The sequence below is a fragment of the Leptodactylus fuscus genome, chromosome 1 (assembly GCF_031893055.1).
Source record: "Leptodactylus fuscus isolate aLepFus1 chromosome 1, aLepFus1.hap2, whole genome shotgun sequence".
NCBI lineage: Eukaryota > Metazoa > Chordata > Amphibia > Anura > Leptodactylidae > Leptodactylus > Leptodactylus fuscus.
In genome coordinates, this window is record NC_134265.1 from 235169174 (window position 1) to 235186261 (window position 17088).

The 17088-nt window shown below is 45.5% G+C and overlaps 19 non-coding genes across 19 annotated transcripts; 9 read left to right on the top strand and 10 right to left on the bottom strand.

The window, feature by feature from the left end:
* Positions 1-63: 63 nt before the first annotated feature.
* TRNAL-CAG (transfer RNA leucine (anticodon CAG)) lies at positions 64-146 on the bottom strand. Its single transcript has one exon. It is a non-coding gene; the product is annotated as a tRNA-Leu (tRNA).
* Positions 147-321: 175 nt separating this feature from the next.
* Positions 322-394, top strand: TRNAF-GAA (transfer RNA phenylalanine (anticodon GAA)). Its single transcript has one exon. It is a non-coding gene; the product is annotated as a tRNA-Phe (tRNA).
* A 1415-nt stretch (positions 395-1809) lies between these two features.
* Positions 1810-1892, bottom strand: TRNAL-CAG (transfer RNA leucine (anticodon CAG)). The gene has a single exon. It is a non-coding gene; the product is annotated as a tRNA-Leu (tRNA).
* Positions 1893-2067: 175 nt separating this feature from the next.
* Positions 2068-2140, top strand: TRNAF-GAA (transfer RNA phenylalanine (anticodon GAA)). The gene has a single exon. It is a non-coding gene; the product is annotated as a tRNA-Phe (tRNA).
* A 1197-nt stretch (positions 2141-3337) lies between these two features.
* On the bottom strand, positions 3338-3420 carry TRNAL-CAG (transfer RNA leucine (anticodon CAG)). Its single transcript has one exon. It is a non-coding gene; the product is annotated as a tRNA-Leu (tRNA).
* Positions 3421-3593: 173 nt separating this feature from the next.
* Positions 3594-3666, top strand: TRNAF-GAA (transfer RNA phenylalanine (anticodon GAA)). Its single transcript has one exon. It is a non-coding gene; the product is annotated as a tRNA-Phe (tRNA).
* A 1440-nt stretch (positions 3667-5106) lies between these two features.
* Positions 5107-5178, top strand: TRNAF-GAA (transfer RNA phenylalanine (anticodon GAA)). Its single transcript has one exon. It is a non-coding gene; the product is annotated as a tRNA-Phe (tRNA).
* A 1169-nt stretch (positions 5179-6347) lies between these two features.
* Positions 6348-6430, bottom strand: TRNAL-CAG (transfer RNA leucine (anticodon CAG)). The gene has a single exon. It is a non-coding gene; the product is annotated as a tRNA-Leu (tRNA).
* Positions 6431-7861: 1431 nt separating this feature from the next.
* On the bottom strand, positions 7862-7944 carry TRNAL-CAG (transfer RNA leucine (anticodon CAG)). Its single transcript has one exon. It is a non-coding gene; the product is annotated as a tRNA-Leu (tRNA).
* A 175-nt stretch (positions 7945-8119) lies between these two features.
* TRNAF-GAA (transfer RNA phenylalanine (anticodon GAA)) lies at positions 8120-8192 on the top strand. Its single transcript has one exon. It is a non-coding gene; the product is annotated as a tRNA-Phe (tRNA).
* Positions 8193-9382: 1190 nt separating this feature from the next.
* Positions 9383-9465, bottom strand: TRNAL-CAG (transfer RNA leucine (anticodon CAG)). The gene has a single exon. It is a non-coding gene; the product is annotated as a tRNA-Leu (tRNA).
* Positions 9466-10901: 1436 nt separating this feature from the next.
* On the bottom strand, positions 10902-10984 carry TRNAL-CAG (transfer RNA leucine (anticodon CAG)). Its single transcript has one exon. It is a non-coding gene; the product is annotated as a tRNA-Leu (tRNA).
* A 175-nt stretch (positions 10985-11159) lies between these two features.
* Positions 11160-11232, top strand: TRNAF-GAA (transfer RNA phenylalanine (anticodon GAA)). The gene has a single exon. It is a non-coding gene; the product is annotated as a tRNA-Phe (tRNA).
* A 1423-nt stretch (positions 11233-12655) lies between these two features.
* TRNAL-CAG (transfer RNA leucine (anticodon CAG)) lies at positions 12656-12738 on the bottom strand. The gene has a single exon. It is a non-coding gene; the product is annotated as a tRNA-Leu (tRNA).
* A 175-nt stretch (positions 12739-12913) lies between these two features.
* Positions 12914-12986, top strand: TRNAF-GAA (transfer RNA phenylalanine (anticodon GAA)). Its single transcript has one exon. It is a non-coding gene; the product is annotated as a tRNA-Phe (tRNA).
* Positions 12987-14169: 1183 nt separating this feature from the next.
* On the bottom strand, positions 14170-14252 carry TRNAL-CAG (transfer RNA leucine (anticodon CAG)). The gene has a single exon. It is a non-coding gene; the product is annotated as a tRNA-Leu (tRNA).
* Positions 14253-14427: 175 nt separating this feature from the next.
* On the top strand, positions 14428-14500 carry TRNAF-GAA (transfer RNA phenylalanine (anticodon GAA)). The gene has a single exon. It is a non-coding gene; the product is annotated as a tRNA-Phe (tRNA).
* A 1415-nt stretch (positions 14501-15915) lies between these two features.
* On the bottom strand, positions 15916-15998 carry TRNAL-CAG (transfer RNA leucine (anticodon CAG)). The gene has a single exon. It is a non-coding gene; the product is annotated as a tRNA-Leu (tRNA).
* A 174-nt stretch (positions 15999-16172) lies between these two features.
* TRNAF-GAA (transfer RNA phenylalanine (anticodon GAA)) lies at positions 16173-16245 on the top strand. The gene has a single exon. It is a non-coding gene; the product is annotated as a tRNA-Phe (tRNA).
* The last annotated feature ends 843 nt before the right edge of the window (positions 16246-17088 follow it).

Below are 17088 nucleotides of genomic sequence, written 5' to 3' on the forward strand. Positions count from 1 at the left end.
TTGGGAGCCAGCAGGAATTTCTCTGCACTGGTGCTATCGCCAGCAGGAAAAAAATCAAACCACTGTCAGAAATGGGATTCGAACCCACGCCTCCAGAGGAGACTGCGACCTGAATGCAGCGCCTTAGACCGCTCGGCCATCCTGACATGGGATCAGTTTCCTCAGTCCCTGAATGTCGCGCGCATGCACGCTATTTGGAATCAATTAACTACTCATTAGAAAATCATCCCTCCTATGTACATTCTGTACTCATGGGAATTTTCAGCTTGCCTAAAGATGTCCCAACTAGTGAACGGGGAGACAGCAAACCCCAGGACAGAGGCCGAAATATCTCAGTTGGGAGAGCGTTAGACTGAAGATCTAAAGGTCCCTGGTTCGATCCCGGGTTTCGGCAAATGAATTTTGAATGCAAATCCACTAACAAAAGAAAAGGCTTGCTACGTTTCTTTCCAATTCGTTGGGGTTTTGATCGAGCGTAGCGCACTGCTGGAACTATAGAAAAAAAAAATGGTTAAAAACAGTTCTTTCAGGAGAAGACAATGTGCTGCGCGGATGCCGAAATAGCTCAGTTGGGAGAGCGTAGACTAAGGTCCCCGATTCAATTCTGGGTTTTGTCACACCCTCGTATTAAACAATTGACATGAATGTTTTTGGGTTCTTTCTATATCCTAACTGAACCGAGCTTTCCTTCTTGCATAGTGCGCAGGTAATCCTGGAAATGGGGGGGGGGGAAGTCCCTCTTTCACATCAGTCATTAATGTGAGAAAGACTAAATAATGCAAGGATCCGGAAATATTCAGCAGAATGCTGAATGGCAGAGACATATATTACCACACTTCTCCAAGAAGCCTTACCTCTTCTCCGTGTTCCCTCCCGAAGAACCAGCTGCCATTTTCTTTGCTGCTCGCCGAATAGCGTTGACCTCCAAAAGCACGCAGCTGCATCACCAGAAGACATGTCCTAGGTGCACAACAGCGGTGGCTGTCTTTTTTTAGCAGAAAGATCCTGCTCAGCTACATTATATTGATGATTTTAAGTGGGTATAGAGTCAGAGCTCGACTCTTGGCCGGTCTAAACCAGATGGCAATGTCCAATGAGCTCCAGGCCCCACTGAATGTCATTTCTCCCAGGTCTCCCCCAGGTTCCAATGCTGTAGAAATGTTATTCCATGCTTCAGCTGTAAACCTTTGTCTCTTACAATAAAGGCCGTTATTTTACCTTAACGGTCCACACAGACAGAATGTAGAAGGGGTGTTTGTGACAGACATCATAGCGGATCCTCCAGATTGTCATTGGATTAGTCTTTGGTCTCCATTCAAGTGCGCATTATTCAGAACTCTTGTCTTCACAAGAAAATCCTGGGGCCACACGGTGGCTCAGTGGTTAGCACTGCAGCCTTGCAGCGCTGGAGTCCTGGTGTTCAAATCCCACCAAGGGCAAAAAAACCATCTGCAAGGAGTTTGTATGTTCTCCCCGTGTTTGCATGGATTTCCATCCCATATTCCAAAAAGACATACTGATAGGGAAAAATGTACATTGTGAGCTCTGTGTGGGGCTCACAATCTACATTTAAAAAAAAAAAAAAAAAAAAAAAAGAAAATCCCTTGCGGAGTCACGTACTTTTCAGGAGGGTCACGCGGAAGTTACACAGAATCAGGTCACTGAAAGCTAGGACCTTTATTACTGGCTCTACAGCCAAGCAAGCTGAGTCAGGCTATATAGTCAGAAGTAAAAGTGAAATTGCCATTGGGAGCCAGCAGGAATTTCTCTGCACTGGTGCTATCGCCAGCAGGAAAAAAATCAAACCACTGTCAGAAGTGGGATTCAAACCCACGCCTCCAGAGGAGGCTGCGACCTGAACGCAGCGCCTTAGACCGCTCGGCCATCCTGACATGGGAATAGTTTCCTCAGTCCCTGAATGTCGCGCGCATGCACGCTATTTGGAATCAATTAACTACTCATTAGAAAATCATCCCTCCTATGTACATTCTGTACTCATGGGAATTTTCACCTTGCCTAAAGATGTCCCAACTAGTGAACGGGGAGACAGCAAACCCCAGGACAGAGGCCGAAATAGCTCAGTTGGGAGAGCGTTAGACTGAAGATCTAAAGGTCCCTGGTTCGATCCTGGGTTTCGGCAAATGAATTTTGAATACAAATCCACTAACAAAAGAAAAGGCTTGCTACGTTTCTTTCCAATTCGTTGGGGTTTCGATCGAGCGTAGCGCACTGCTGGAACTATAGAAAAAAAAAAAAGGTTGAAAACAGTTCTTTCAGGAGAAGACAATGTGCTGCGCGGATGCCGAAATAGCTCAGTTGGGAGAGCGTAGACTAAAGATCTAAAGGTCCCCGATTCAATACTGGGTTTTTTCACACCCTCGTTTTAAACATTGAACAATTGACATGAATGTTTTTGGGTTCTTTCTATATCCTAACTGAACCGAGCTTTCCTTCTTGCATAATGCGCAGGTAATCCTGGAAATGGGGGGGGGGGGGAAGTCCCTCTTTCACATCAGTCATTAATGTGAGAAAGACTAAATAATGCAAGGATCCGGAAATATTCAGCAGAATGCTGAATGGCAGAGACATATATTACCACACTTCTCCAAGAAGCCTTACCTCTTCTCCGTGTTCCCTCCAGAAGAACCAGCTGCCATTTTCTTTGCTGCTCGCCCAATAGCGTTCACCTCCAAAAGCACGCAGCTGCATCACCAGAAGACATGTCCTAGGTGCACAACAGCGGTGGCTGTCTTTTTTTAGCAGATAGACCCTGCTCAGCTACATTATATTGATGATTTTAAGTGGGTATAGAGTCAGAGCTCGACTCTTGGCTGGTCAAAACCAGATGGCAATGTCCAATGAGCTCCAGGCCCCACTGCATGTCATTTCTCCCAGGTCTCCCCCAGGTTCCAATGCTGTAGAAATGTTATTCCTTTATTCCATGCTTCAGCTGTAAACCTTTGTCTCTTACAATAAAGGCCGTTCTTTTACCTTAACGGTCCACACAGACAGAATGTAGAAGGGGTGTTTGTGACAGACATCATAGCGGATCCTCCAGATTGTGATTGGATTAGTCTTTGGTCTCCATTCAAGTGCGCATTATTCAGAACTCTTGTCTTCACAAGAAAATCCCTTGCGGAGTCACATACTTTTCAGGAGGGTCACGCGGAAGTTACACAGAATCAGGTCACTGTAAGCTAGGACCCTTATTACTGGCTCTACAGCCAAGCAAGCTGAGTCAGGCTATATAGTCAGAAGTAAAAGTGAAATTGCCATTGGAGCCAGCAGGAATTTCTCTGCACTGGTGCTATCGCCAGCAGGAAAAAAATCAAACCACTGTCAGAAGTGGGATTCGAACCCACGCCTCCAGAGGAGACTGCGACCTGAACGCAGCGCCTTAGACCGCTCGGCCATCCTGACATGGGATTAGTTCCTCAGTCCCTGAATGTCGCACGCATGCACGCTATTGGAATCAATTAACTACTCATTAAAAAATCATCCCTCCTATGTACATTCTGTACTCATGGGAATTTTCACCTTGCCTAAAGATGTCCCAACTAGTGAACGGGGAGACAGCAAACCCCAGGACAGAGGCCGAAATAGCTCAGTTGGGAGAGCGTTAGACTGAAGATCTAAAGGTCCCTGGTTCGATCCTGGGTTTCGGCAAATGAATTTTGAATACAAATCCACTAACAAAAGAAAAGGCTTGCTACGTTTCTTTCCAATTCGTTGGGGTTTCGATCGAGCGTAGCGCACTGCTGGAACTATAGAAAAAAAAAAAAAGGTTGAAAACAGTTCTTTCAGGAGAAGACAATGTGCTGCGCGGATGCCGAAATAGCTCAGTTGGAGAGCGTAGACTAAAGATCTAAAGGTCCCCGATTCAATTCTGGGTTTTGTCACACCCTCGTTTTAAACATTAAACAATTGACATGAATGTTTTTGGGTTCTTTCTATATCCTAACTGAACCGAGCTTTCCTTCTTGCATAATGCGCAGGTAATCCTGGAAATGGGGGGGGGGGAGTCCTCTTTCACATCAGTCATTAATGTGAGAAGACTAAATAATGCAAGGATCCGGAAATATTCAGCAGAATGCTGAATGGCAGAGACATATATTACCACACTTCTCCAAGAAGCCTTAACTCTTCTCCGTGTTCCCTCCCGAAGAACCATCTGCCATTTTCTTTGCTGCTCGCCGAATAGCGTTCACCTCCAAAAGCACGCAGCTGCATCACCAGAAGACATGTCCTAGGTGCACAACAGCAGTGGCTGTCTTTTTTTAGCAGATAGACCCTGCTCAGCTACATTATATTGATGATTTTAAGTGGGTATAGAGTCAGAGCTCGACTCTTGGCTAGTCAAAACCAGATGGCAATGTCCAATGAGCTCCAGGTCCCACTGAATGTCATTTCTCCCAGGTCTCCCCCAGGTTCCAATGCTGTAGAAATGTTATTCCATGCTTCAGCTGTAAACCTTTGTCTCTTACAATAAAGGCCGTTATTTTACCTTAACGGTCCGCACAGACAGAATGTAGAAGGGGTGTTTGTGACAGACATCATAGCGGATCCTCCAGATTGTGATTGGATTAGTCTTTGGTCTCCATTCAAGTGCGCATTATTCAGAACTCTTGTCTTCACAAGAAAATCCCTTGCGGAGTCACGTACTTTTCAGGAGGGTCACGCGGAAGTTACACAGAATCAGATCACTGAAAGCTAGGACCCTTATTACTGCTCTACAGCCAAGCAAGCTGAGTCAGGCTATATAGTCAGAAGTAAAAGTGAAATTGCATTGGGAGCCAGCAGGAATTTCTCTGCACTGGTGCTATCGCCAGCAGGAAAAAAATCAAACCACTGTCAGAAGTGGATTGGAACACACGCCTCCAGAGGAGACTGCGACCTGAACGCAGCGCCTTAGACCGCTCGGCCATCCTGACATGGGATTAGTTTCCTCAGTCCCTGAATGTCGCGCGCATGCACGCTATTTGGAATCAATTAACTACTCATTAGAAAATCATCCCTCCTATGTACATTCTGTACTCATGGGAATTTTCACCTTGCCTAAAGATGTCCCAACTAGTGAACGGGTAGACAGCCAACCCCAGCACAGAGGCCGAAATAGCTCAGTTGGAGAGCGTTAGACTGAAGATCTAAAGGTCCCTGGTTCGATCCCGGGTTTCGGCAAATGAATTTTGAATACAAATCCACTAACAAAAGAAAAGGCTTGCTATGTTTCTTTCCAATTCGTTGGGGTTTCGATCGAGCGTAGCGCGCTGCTGGAACTGTAGAAAAAAAAAAAAGGTTGAAAACAGTTCTTTCAGGAGAAGACAATGTCCTGGGCGGATGCCGAAATAGCTCAGTTGGGAGAGCGTAGACTAAAGGTCCCCGATTCAATTCTGGGTTTTGTCACACCCTCGTTTTAAACATTGAACAATTGACATGAATGTTTTTGGGTTCTTTCTATATCCTAACTGAACCGAGCTTTCCTTCTTGCATAATGCGCAGGTAATCCTGGAAATGGGGGGGGGGGAGTCCCTATTTCACATCAGTCATTAATGTGAGAAAGACTAAATAATGCAAGGATCCGGAAATATTCAGCAGAATGCTGAATGGCAGAGACATATATTACCACACTTCTCCAAGAAGCCTTACCTCTTCTCCGTGTTCCCTCCCGAAGAACCAGCTGCCATTTTCTTTGCTGCTCGCTGAATAGCGTTCACCTCCAAAAGCACGCAGCTGCATCACCAGAAGACATGTCCTAGGTGCAAAACAGCGGTGGCTGTCTTTTTTTAGCAGATAGACCCTGCTCAGCTACATTATATTGATGATTTTAAGTGGGTATAGAGTCAGAGCTCGACTCTTGGCTGGTCAAAACCAGATGGCAATGTCCAATGAGCTCCAGGCCCCACTGAATGTCATTTCTCCCAGGTTCCAATGCTGTAGAAATGTTATTCCATGCTTCAGCTGTAAACCTTTGTCTCTTACAATAAAGGCCCGTTCTTTTACCTTAACGGTCCACACAGACAGAATGTAGAAGGGGTGTTTGTGACAGACATCATAGCGGATCCTCCAGATTGTGATTGGATTAGTCTTTGGTCTCCATTCAAGTGCGCATTATTCAGAACTCTTGTCTTCACAAGAAAATCCCTTGCGGAGTCACGTACTTTTCAGGAGGGTCACGCGGAAGTTACACAGAATCAGGTCACTGTAAGCTAGGACCCTTATTACTGGCTCTACAGCCAAGCAAGCTGAGTCAGGCTATATAGTCAGAAGTAAAAGTGAAATTGCCATTGGGAGCCAGCAGGAATTTCTCTGCACTGGTGCTATTGCCAGCAGGAAAAAAATCAAACCTCTGTCAGAAGTGGGATTCGAACCCACGCCTCCAGAGGAGACTGCGACCTGAACGCAGCGCCTTAGACCGCTCGGCCATCCTGACATGGGATTAGTTCCTCAGTCCCTGAATGTCGCACGCATGCACGCTATTTGGAATCAATTAACTACTCATTAGAAAATCATCCCTCCTATGTACATTCTGTACTCATGGGAATTTTCACCTTGCCTAAAGATGTCCCAACTAGTGAACGGGGAGACAGCAAACCCCAGGACAGAGGCCGAAATAGCTCAGTTGGGAGAGCGTTAGACTAAAGGTCCTCTGGTTCGATCCCGGGTTTCGACAAATGAATTTTGAATACAAATCCACTAACAAAAGAAAAGGCTTGCTACGTTTCTTTCCAATTCGTTGGGGTTTCGATCGAGCGTAGCGCACTGCTGGAACTATAGAAAATAAAAAAAAGGTTGAAAACAGTTCTTTCAGGAGAAGACAATGTGCTGCGCGGATGCCGAAATAGCTCAGTTGGGAGAGCGTAGACTAAAGATCTAAAGGTCCCCGATTCAATTCTGGGTTTTGTCACACCCTCGTTTTAAACATTAAACAATTGACATGAATGTTTTTGGGTTCTTTCTATATCCTAACTGAACCGAGCTTTCCTTCTTGCATAATGCGCAGGTAATCCTGGAAATGGGGGGGGGGGGGGAGTCCCTCTTTCACATCAGTCATTAATGTGAGAAAGACTAAATAATGCAAGGATCCGGAAATATTCAGCAGAATGCTGAATGGCAGAGACATATATTACCACACTTCTCCAAGAAGCCTTACCTCTTCTCCGTGTTCCCTCCCGAAGAACCAGCTGCCATTTTCTTTGCTGCTCGCCCAATAGCGTTCACCTCCAAAAGCACGCAGCTGCATCACCAGAAGACATGTCCTAGGTGCACAACAGCGGTGGCTGTCTTTTTTTAGCAGATAGATCCTGCTCAGCTACATTATATTGATGATTTTAAGTGGGTATAGAGTCAGAGCTCGACTCTTGGCTGGTCAAAACCAGATGGCAATGTCCAATGAGCTCCAGGCCCCACTGAATGTCATTTCTCCCAGGTCTCCCCCAGGTTCCAATGCTGTAGAAATGTTATTCCATGCTTCAGCTGTAAACCTTTGTCTCTTACAATAAAGGCCGTTCTTTTACCTTACCGGTCCACACAGACAGAATGTAGAAGGGGTGTTTGTGACAGACATCATAGCGGATCCTCCAGATTGTGATTGGATTAGTCTTTGGTCTCCATTCAAGTGCGCATTATTCAGAACTCTTGTCTTCACAAGAAAATCCCTTGCGGAGTCACGTACTTTTCAGGAGGGTCACGCGGAAGTTACACAGAATCAGGTCACTGAAAGCTAGGACCCTTATTACTGTCTCTACAGCCAAGCAAGCTGAGTCAGGCTATATAGTCAGAAGTAAAAGCGAAATTGCCATTGGGAGCCAGCAGGAATTTCTCTGCACTGGTGCTATCGCCAGCAGGAAAAAAATCAAACCACTGTCAGAAGTGGGATTCGAACACACGCCTCCAGAGGAGACTGCGACCTGAACGCAGCGCCTTAGACTGCTCGGCCATCCTGACATGGGATTAGTTTCCTCAGTCCCTGAATGTCGCGCGCATGCACGCTATTTGGAATCAATTAACTACTCATTAGAAAATCATCCCTCCTATGTACATTCTGTACTCATGGGAATTTTCACCTTGCCTAAAGATGTCCCAACTAGTGAACGGGGAGACAGCAAACCCCAGGACAGAGGCCGAAATAGCTCAGTTGGGAGAGCATTAGACTGAAGATCTAAAGGTCCCTGGTTCGATCCCGGGTTTCGGCAAATGAATTTTGAATACAAATCCACTAACAAAAGAAAAGGCTTGCTACGTTTCTTTCCAATTCGTTGGGGTTTCGATCGAGCGTAGCGCGCTGCTGGAGCTATAGAAAAAAAAAAAAGGTTGAAAACAGTTCTTTCAGGAGAAGACAATGTGCTGCGCGGATGCCGAAATAGCTCAGTTGGGAGAGCGTAGACTAAAGATCTAAAGGTCCCCGATTCAATTCTGGGTTTTGTCACACCCTCATTTTAAACATTGAACAATTGACATGAATGTTTTTGGGTTCTTTCTATATCCTAACTGAACTGAGCTTTCCTTCTTGCATAATGTGCAGGTAATCCTGGAAATGGGGGGGGGGGGGAAGTCCCTATTTCACATCAGTCATTAATGTGAGAAAGACTAAATAATGCAAGGATCCGGAAATATTCAGCAGAATGTTGAATGGCAGAGACATATATTACCACACTTCTCCAAGAAGCCTTACCTCTTCTCCGTGTTCCCTCCCGAAGAACCAGCTGCCATTTTCTTTGCTGCACGCTGAATAGCGTTCACCTCCAAAAGCACGCAGCTGCATCACCAGAAGACATGTCCTAGGTGCACAACAGCGGTGGCTGTCTTTTTTTAGCAGATAGACCCTGCTCAGCTACATTATATTGATGATTTTAAGTGGGTATAGAGTCAGAGCTCGACTCTTGGCTGGTCAAAACCAGATGGCAATGTCCAATGAGCTCCAGGCCCCACTGAATGTCATTTCTCCCAGGTCTCTCCCAGGTTCCAATGCTGTAGAAATGTTATTCCATGCTTCAGCTGTAAACCTTTGTCTCTTACAATAAAGGCCGTTCTTTTACCTTAACGGTCCACACAGACAGAATGTAGAAGGGGTGTTTGTGACAGACATCATAGCGGATCCTCCAGATTGTGATTGGATTAGTCTTTGGTCTCCATTCAAGTGCGCATTATTCAGAACTCTTGTCTTCACAAGAAAATCCCTTGCGGAGTCACGTACTTTTCAGGAGGGTCACGCGGAAGTTACACAGAATCAGGTCACTGTAAGCTAGGACCCTTATCACTGGCTCTACAGCCAAGCAAGCTGAGTCAGGCTATATAGTCAGAAGTAAAAGTGAAATTGCCATTGGGAGCCAGCAGGAATTTCTCTGCACTGGTGCTATCGCCAGCAGGAAAAAAATCAAACCACTGTCAGAAGTGGGATTCGAACCCACGCCTCCAGAGGAGACTGCGACCTGAACGCAGCGCCTTAGACCGCTCGGCCATCCTGACATAGGATTAGTTTCCTCAGTCCCTGAATGTCGCGCGCATGCACGCTATTTGGAATCAATTAACTACTCATTAGAAAATCATCCCTCCTATGTACATTCTGTACTCATGGGAATTTTCACCTTGCCTTAAAATGTCCCAACTAGTGAACGGGGAGACAGCAAACCCCAGGACATAGGCCGAAATAGCTCAGTTGGGAGAGCGTTAGACTGAAGATCTAAAGGTTCCTTGTTCGATCCCGGGTTTCGGCAAATGAATTTTGAATACAAAATCAATAACAAAAGAAAAGGCCTGCTACGTTTCTTTCCAATTCGTTGGGGTTTCGATCGAGCGTAGCGCACTGCTGGAACTATAGAAAAAAAAAAAGGTTGAAAACAGTTCTTTCAGGAGAAGACAATGTGCTGCGCGGATGCCGAAATAGCTCAGTTGGGAGAGCGTAGACTAAAGATCTAAAGGTCCCCGATTCAATTCTGGGTTTTGTCACACCCTCGTTGTAAACATTAAACAATTGACATGAATGTTTTTGGGTTTTTTCAATATCCAAACTGAACCGAGCTTTCCTTCTTGCATAATGCGCAGGTAATCCTGGAAATGGGGGGGGGGGGGAGTCCCTCTTTCACATCAGTCATTAATGTGAGAAAGACTAAATAATGCAAGGATCCGGAAATATTCAGCAGAATGCTGAATGGCAGAGACATATATTACCACACTTCTCCAAGAAGCCTTACCTCTTCTCCGTGTTCCCTCCCGAAGAACCAGCTGCCATTTTCTTTGCTGCTCGCCCAATAGCGTTCACCTCCAAAAGCACGCAGCTGCATCACCAGAAGACATGTCCTAGGTGCACAACAGTGGTGGCTGTCTTTTTTTAGCAGATAGACCCTGCTCAGCTACATTATATTGATGATTTTAAGTGGGTATAGAGTCAGAGCTCGACTCTTGGCTGGTCAAAACCAGATGGCAATGTCCAATGAGCTCCAGGCCCCACTGAATGTCATTTCTCCCAGGTCTCCCCCAGGTTCCAATGCTGTAGAAATGTTATTCCATGCTTCAGCTGTAAACCTTTGTCTCTTACAATAAAGGCCGTTATTTTACCTTAACGGTCCACACAGACAGAATGTAGAAGGGGTGTTTGTGACAGACATCATAGCGGATCCTCCAGATTGTGATTGGATTAGTCTTTGGTCTCCATTCAAGTGCGCATTATTCAGAACTCTTGTCTTCACAAGAAAATCCCTTGCGGAGTCACGTACTTTTCAGGAGGGTCACGCGGAAGTTACACAGAATCAGGTCACTGTAAGCTATGACCCTTATTACTGGCTCTACAGCCAAGCAAGCTGAGTCAGGCTATATAGTCAGAAGTAAAAGTGAAATTGCCATTGGGAGCCAGCAGGAATTTCTCTGCACTGGTGCTATCGCCAGCAGGAAAAAAATCAAACCACTGTCAGAAGTGGGATTCGAACCCACGCCTCCAGAGGAGACTGCGACCTGAACGCAGCGCCTTAGACCGCTCGGCCATCCTGACATGGGATTAGTTTCCTCAGTCCCTGAATGTCGCGCGCATGCACGCTATTTGGAATCAATTAACTACTCATTAGAAAATCATCCCTCCTATGTACATTCTGTACTCATGGGAATTTTCACCTTGCCTAAAGATGTCCCAACTAGTGAACGGGGAGACAGCAAACCCCAAGACAGAGGCCGAAATAGCTCAGTTGGGAGAGCGTTAGACTGAAGATCTAAAGGTCCCTGGTTCGATCCCGGGTTTCGGCAAATGAAATTTGAATACAAATCCACTAACAAAAGAAAAGGCTTGCTACGTTTCTTTCCAATTCGTTGGGGTTTCGATCGAGCATAGCGCACTGCTGGAACTATAGAAAAAAAAAAAGGTTGAAAACAGTTCTTTCAGGAGAAGACAATGTGCTGCGCGGATGCCGAAATAGCTCACTTGGGAGAACGTAGACTAAAGATCTAAAGGTCCCCGATTCAATTCTGGGTTTTGTCACACCCTCGTATTAAACAATTGACATGAATGTTTTTGGGTTCTTTCTATATCCTAACTGAACCGAGCTTTCCTTCTTGCATAATGCGCAGGTAATCCTGGAAATGGGGGGAGAGTCCCTCTTTCACATCAGTCATTAATGTGAGAAAGACTAAATAATGCAAGGATCCGGAAATATTCAGCAGAATGCTGAATGGCAGAGACATATATTACCACACTTCTCCAAGAAGCCTTACCTCTTCTCCGTGTTCCCTCCCGAAGAACCAGCTGCCATTTTCTTTGCTGCTCGCCGAATAGCGTTGACCTCCAAAAGCACGCAGCTGCATCACCAGAAGACATGTCCTAGGTGCACAACAGCGGTGGCTGTCTTTTTTTAGCAGAAAGATCCTGCTCAGCTACATTATATTGATGATTTTAAGTGGGTATAGAGTCAGAGCTCGACTCTTGGCAGGTCTAAATCAGATGGCAATGTCCAATGAGCTCCAGGTCCCACTGAATGTCATTTCTCCCAGGTCTCCCCCAGGTTCCAATGCTGTAGAAATGTTATTCCATGCTTCAGCTGTAAACCTTTGTCTCTTACAATAAAGGCCGTTATTTTACCTTAACGGTCCACACAGACAGAATGTAGAAGGGGTGTTTGTGACAGACATCATAGCGGATCCTCCAGATTGTCATTGGATTAGTCTTTGGTCTCCATTCAAGTGCGCATTATTCAGAACTCTTGTCTTCACAAGAAAATCCTGGGGCCACACGGTGGCTCAGTGGTTAGCACTGCAGCCTTGCAGCGCTGGAGTCCTGGTGTTCAAATCCCACCAAGGGCAAAAAAACCATCTGCAAGGAGTTTGTATGTTCTCCCCGTGTTTGCATGGATTTCCATCCCATATTCCAAAAAGACATACTGATAGGGAAAAATGTACATTGTGAGCTCTGTGTGGGGCTCACAATCTACATTTAAAAAAAAAAAAAAAAAAAAAAAAAAGAAAATCCCTTGCGGAGTCACGTACTTTTCAGGAGGGTCACGTGGAATTTTGCACAGAATCAGGTCACTGAAAGCTAGGACCTTTATTACTGGCTCTACAGCCAAGCAAGCTGAGTCAGGCTATATAGTCAGAAGTAAAAGTGAAATTGCCATTGGGAGCCAGCAGGAATTTCTCTGCACTGGTGCTATCGCCAGCAGGAAAAAAATCAAACCACTGTCGGAAGTGGGATTCGAACCCACGCCTCCAGAGGAGACTGCGACCTGAACGCAGCGCCTTAGACCGCTCGGCCATCCTGACATGGGATTAGTTTCCTCAGTCCCTGAATGTCGCGCGCATGCACGCTATTTGGAATCAATTAACTACTCATTAGAAAATCATCCCTCCTATGTACATTCTGTACTCATGGGAATTTTCACCTTGCCTAAAGATGTCCCAACTAGTGAACGGGGAGACAGCAAACCCCAAGACAGAGGCCGAAATAGCTCAGTTGGGAGAGCGTTAGACTGAAGATCTAAAGGTCCCTGGTTCGATCCCGGGTTTCGGCAAATGAATTTTGAATACAAATCCACTAACAAAAGAAAAGGCTTGCTACGTTTCTTTCCAATTCGTTGGGGTTTCGATCGAGCGTAGCGCACTGCTGGAACTATAGAAAAAAAAAAAGGTTGAAAACAGTTCTTTCAGGAAAAGACAATGTGCTGCGCGGATGCCGAAATAGCTCACTTGGGAGAACGTAGACTAAAGATCTAAAGGTCCCCGATTCAATTCTGGGTTTTGTCACACCCTCGTTTTAAACATTAAACAATTGACATGAATGTTTTTGGGTTCTTTCTATATCCTAACTGAACCGAGCTTTCCTTCTTGCATAATGCGCAGGTAATCCAGGAAATGGGGGGGAAGTCCATCTTTCACATCAGTCATTAATGTGAGAAAGACTAAATAATGCAAGGATCCGGAAATATTCAGCAGAATGTTGAATGGCAGAGACATATATTACCACATTTCTCCAAGAAGCCTTACCTCTTCTCCGTGTTCCCTCCCGAAGAACCAGCTGCCATTTTCTTTGCTGCTCGCCGAATAGCGTTCACCTCCAAAGGCACGCAGCTGCATCACCAGAAGACATGTCCTAGGTGCACAACAGCGGTGGCTGTCTTTTTTTAGCAGATAGACCCTGCTCAGCTACATTATATTGATGATTTTAAGTGGGTATAGAGTCAGAGCTCGACTCTTGGCTGGTCAAAACCAGATGGCAATGTCCAATGAGCTCCAGGCCCCACTGAATGTCATTTCTCCCAGGTCTCCCCCGGGTTCCAATGCTGTAGAAATGTTATTCCATGCTTCAGCTGTAAACCTTTGTCTCTTACAATAAAGGCCGTTCTTTTACCTTAACGGTCCACACAGACAGAATGTAGAAGGGGTGTTTGTGACAGACATCATAGCGGATCCTCCAGATTGTCATTGGATTAGTCTTTGGTCTCCATTCAAGTGCGCATTATTCAGAACTCTTGTCTTCACAAGAAAATCCCTTGCGGAGTCACGTACTTTTCAGGAGGGTCACGCGGAAGTTACACAGAATCAGGTCACTGTAAGCTAGGACCCTTATTACTGGCTCTACAGTCAAGCAAGCTGAGTCAGGCTATATAGTCAGAAGTAAAAGTGAAATTGCCATTGGGAGCCAGCAGGAATTTCTCTGCACTGGTGCTATCGCCAGCAGGAAAAAAATCAAACCACTGTCAGAAATGGGATTCGAACCCACGCCTCCAGAGGAGACTGCGACCTGAATGCAGCGCCTTAGACCGCTCGGCCATCCTGACATGGGATCAGTTTCCTCAGTCCCTGAATGTCGCGCGCATGCACGCTATTTGGAATCAATTAACTACTCATTAGAAAATCATCCCTCCTATGTACATTCTGGACTCATGGGAATTTTCACCTTGCCTAAAGATGTCCCAACTAGTGAACGGGGAGACAGCAAACCCCAGGACAGAGGCCGAAATATCTCAGTTGGGAGAGCGTTAGACTGAAGATCTAAAGGTCCCTGGTTCGATCCCGGGTTTCGGCAAATGAATTTTGAATGCAAATCCACTAACAAAAGAAAAGGCTTGCTACGTTTCTTTCCAATTCGTTGGGGTTTTGATCGAGCGTAGCGCACTGCTGGAACTATAGAAAAAAAAAATGGTTAAAAACAGTTCTTTCAGGAGAAGACAATGTGCTGCGCGGATGCCGAAATAGCTCAGTTGGGAGAGCGTAGACTAAAGGTCCCCGATTCAATTCTGGGTTTTGTCACACCCTCGTATTAAATAATTGACATGAATGTTTTTGGGTTCTTTCTATATCCTAACTGAACCGAGCTTTCCTTCTTGCATAGTGCGCAGGTAATCCTGGAAATGGGGGGGGGGGAAGTCCCTCTTTCACATCAGTCATTAATGTGAGAAAGACTAAATAATGCAAGGATCCGGAAATATTCAGCAGAATGCTGAATGGCAGAGACATATATTACCACACTTCTCCAAGAAGCCTTACCTCTTCTCCGTGTTCCCTCCCGAAGAACCAGCTGCCATTTTCTTTGCTGCTCGCCGAATAGCGTTGACCTCCAAAAGCACGCAGCTGCATCACCAGAAGACATGTCCTAGGTGCACAACAGCGGTGGCTGTCTTTTTTTAGCAGAAAGATCCTGCTCAGCTACATTATATTGATGATTTTAAGTGGGTATAGAGTCAGAGCTCGACTCTTGGCAGGTCTAAACCAGATGGCAATGTCCAATGAGCTCCAGGCCCCACTGAATGTCATTTCTCCCAGGTCTCCCCCAGGTTCCAATGCTGTAGAAATGTTATTCCATGCTTCAGCTGTAAACCTTTGTCTCTTACAATAAAGGCCGTTATTTTACCTTAACGGTCCACACAGACAGAATGTAGAAGGGGTGTTTGTGACAGACATCATAGCGGATCCTCCAGATTGTCATTGGATTAGTCTTTGGTCTCCATTCAAGTGCGCATTATTCAGAACTCTTGTCTTCACAAGAAAATCCTGGGGCCACACGGTGGCTCAGTGGTTAGCACTGCAGCCTTGCAGCGCTGGAGTCCTGGTGTTCAAATCCCACCAAGGGCAAAAAAACCATCTGCAAGGAGTTTGTATGTTCTCCCCGTGTTTGCATGGATTTCCATCCCATATTCCAAAAAGACATACTGATAGGGAAAAATGTACATTGTGAGCTCTGTGTGGGGCTCACAATCTACATTTAAAAAAAAAAAAAAAAAAAAAAAGAAAATCCCTTGCGGAGTCACGTACTTTTCAGGAGGGTCACGCGGAAGTTACACAGAATCAGGTCACTGTAAGCTAGGACCCTTATTACTGGCTCTACAGCCAAGCAAGCTGAGTCAGGCTATATAGTCAGAAGTAAAAGTGAAATTGCCATTGGGAGCCAGCAGGAATTTCTCTGCACTGGTGCTATCGCCAGCAGGAAAAAAATCAAACCACTGTCAGAAGTGGGATTCGAACCCACGCCTCCAGAGGAGACTGCGACCTGAACGCAGCGCCTTAGACCGCTCGGCCATCCTGACATGGGATTAGTTCCTCAGTCCCTGAATGTCGCACGCATGCACGCTATTTGGAATCAATTAACTACTCATTAAAAAATCATCCCTCCTATGTACATTCTGTACTCATGGGAATTTTCACCTTGCCTAAAGATGTCCCAACTAGTGAACGGGGAGACAGCAAACCCCAGGACAGAGGCCGAAATAGCTCAGTTGGGAGAGCGTTAGACTGAAGATCTAAAGGTCCCTGGTTCGATCCTGGGTTTCGGCAAATGAATTTTGAATACAAATCCACTAACAAAAGAAAAGGCTTGCTACGTTTCTTTCCAATTCGTTGGGGTTTCGATCGAGCGTAGCGCACTGCTGGAACTATAGAAAAAAAAAAAAAGGTTGAAAACAGTTCTTTCAGGAGAAGACAATGTGCTGCGCGGATGCCGAAATAGCTCAGTTGGGAGAGCGTAGACTAAAGATCTAAAGGTCCCCGATTCAATTCTGGGTTTTGTCACACCCTCGTTTTAAACATTAAACAATTGACATGAATGTTTTTGGGTTCTTTCTATATCCTAACTGAACCGAGCTTTCCTTCTTGCATAATGCGCAGGTAATCCTGGAAATGGGGGGGGGGGGGGAGTCCCTCTTTCACATCAGTCATTAATGTGAGAAAGACTAAATAATGCAAGGATCCGGAAATATTCAGCAGAATGCTGAATGGCAGAGACATATATTACCACACTTCTCCAAGAAGCCTTAACTCTTCTCCGTGTTCCCTCCCGAAGAACCATCTGCCATTTTCTTTGCTGCTCGCCCAATAGCGTTCACCTCCAAAAGCACGCAGCTGCATCACCAGAAGACATGTCCTAGGTGCACAACAGCAGTGGCTGTCTTTTTTTAGCAGATAGACCCTGCTCAGCTACATTATATTGATGATTTTAAGTGGGTATAGAGTCAGAGCTCGACTCTTGGCTAGTCAAAACCAGATGGCAATGTCCAATGAGCTCCAGGTCCCACTGAATGTCATTTCTCCCAGGTCTCCCCCAGGTTCCAATGCTGTAGAAATGTTATTCCATGCTTCAGCTGTAAACCTTTGTCTCTTACAATAAAGGCCGTTATTTTA